Raw genomic sequence first — 2,500 nt, 5'->3', positions numbered from 1 at the left:
ATTTTGGACATGAAAGAGGACCACATCGCTCTCCAAAGACAACTAGAGCTCACAAAATCAGAAAATTCCAGACTTGAGGAGCTGACTACTTGCTACAAAGGTCAACTTGCAGCTTGCCACGGAAATGTAGCCAAGCTTGAAGACAAAAATTGTGAGCTCGAGAAGAACCTCGCAAATGAGACCCAGACAAATATCAGCCTTCGGAATGAGGTCCTGATATTAAATGACCGAGTTCAATCCCTACAGTCAGCGTTGTGCCATAAAGAATCTCGACTGGTCTCGGCAGCAGAGGCTCTAAACACTGAAAGAGCAAAAAATGAGATCACTGGGGCAGAACTTGAAGTCATGAAAAACTGGGTATCAGAATTAGGAGGTGAGAATGCCAAGATTAAGGAAGAGATAGGAGATGCAATCTTGGTAATTACTTCACTGAAGAAAGAATTGGGAGAAGAATTGAAGAAGACCCAAATTTTGATGCAAGAAATCCAGGCAATGAAGAACTGGGTATCAGAACTAGGAGGACAAAATGCCGAGATTAAGGAAGATTTAGAAGATAAGTGCCTGGAGATTACTTTCCTCACGAAAGAATTAGGAGACGAAAAGAAGCAGACCCAAATTCTGAGGGATGAAGTCCAGGTAATGAGGAACTGGGTCTCTGATTAGGAGGAGAAAACGCCACCATTAAAGAAGCCTTAGAAGAAACGCTCCTGGAAGTGACCACACTCAAGAAGTCTTTGGTAAACGAGAAAAAGGAATGCTCTCCATCACAGGAACAAAATGGAGACCCTATTGCAAGAAGAAAGGAAAAGAAGGCAACGGAATGGAGGACATCACTAAGAACGTAAAATTGGAGCTCCACAGCAAGCAACAGCTGACAGAGAATTTCTTAAACGCAGAACGAAAATTCATACTGGAGAAACAAGAACTGGAAGACAAACTAGAAGTTGCCCTCAATCGTGGAAAGGAGCTTGAGAGAGAAAGCAGTGAAATGATTACTGCATTACCAGGAGAAGCTCAGGGATAAGGACAAATGAAAAGGACAAGCTAAATGAACAGAAAGGAAAAAGCTGCAGAAGAACTTGGAAAGTGCTATGTACCAACAGCAGAACTTGGAGTCTTCTTAAAGCTTGCAGAAAGAGAGATCTGCTCTTTGAAAGAAGGCAGAAAACACAAACCTCCAAGAACTGGAACACCTTAGGGATGAATGTGAAAGATTGAGAGAAAAGTGCAGGATTCAAGACGAAAATGTAATTAAAGAACGAAAACGTGTCAGGGAGCACCTAAGGATGCAGGAGGAAGAACTGAGAAATCATGATAAGTACATGTTAATGGCACTCCTCCATGGGACTGGCCCAGAGAAACTTCTATTTGGAACACATAGCACTGGACCATACAAACAAAGACCTAGACAATGAAACTCTGAAAAACAGTGAAGAAGAAAACAAGTGCCTGGACCAAGAAGAGGACCTACAGCAACAACTGAGGAAAGTAGAAGAGGATCAGTACAGGGAGTACTGCAACGCCCAAAGAGAGAGGAAAGACTATGGAAAGCAGTGGGAGGTCCTCACACAGATGGTGGAGGATTTAATTGAGGGAGATGACCAAAAGAATTGCTGAGGAAGCGGCTAACTCTAAACTTTCGGACGAAAAGCTAGGCTCCTAATAAGAGGCAGCTGTTAAGGTGGGACAGATGGCAGATGTGATCGCAATGCCAGCCAAAAGTAGCTGATGTAGGAATTTTGGCTGATGGCTATGTAGCAGGAAGGACGAAGGGCTTGGCCCACTCTAAGGGCATTGTGGATGAGTCACAGGTTGACTTGACGACAACAGGGTCGAAGACCCACCTTTGGCAAAACGGGAGGAACTCCAAGATCCTTCCTAGGTTCCTTTGAAGGCGTCCCCCCACGCCTTCTCAGGGGCCCTCTGAAGGATTCCTCCATGACTTCTGAGGTTCCTCTGAAGGTGTTCCCCCCCAGTTTTTTTTCCCTTCCGAAGTTCCTCTAAAGGTGTTCCCCCACACCTTGCGAGGTTCCTCTGAAGGTGTTCCCCCACACCTTTCGAAGTTCCTCAGAAGGCTTGTCTGGGGTTCCTCCCTTGCTGTCTTTGGTGTGTATACGACAACACTGTCATCAGGCCAGTCTGTGACCCATTCATTTGGCTCTTAGAGTTGTTTGGAATTTATCAGTCAAGCTCGTCTCCTAAATGAAACATACGCAACTTAGCATCTGTCATCAAAATTGGATTTCTGCCCACCTTTTGGAAGGTGGCCTATCCACTTAATGAAATCAGTAACAGCCAAGCCCACTTACGGGTAGGTACAACCGTTCGAGACATTGTCAACTTTCCTTGGTCATCAAAATCAGGATTTCTCTCCACCTTTTGCATGGTGGCTTTTCTCCTTAGGTAATCAGTATATAGCTGTCAGGCCCACTAAAGGGTGGGCATACCAGCGCGAAACATAGGCAGGTTTGCTTATTTCATGTAAACTGAATTTCTGACC

This window comes from Macrobrachium nipponense, chromosome 3 (genome assembly GCF_015104395.2).
Source record: "Macrobrachium nipponense isolate FS-2020 chromosome 3, ASM1510439v2, whole genome shotgun sequence".
Classification (NCBI taxonomy): domain Eukaryota; kingdom Metazoa; phylum Arthropoda; class Malacostraca; order Decapoda; family Palaemonidae; genus Macrobrachium; species Macrobrachium nipponense.
Note: the sequence above shows the minus strand (reverse complement) of the source record.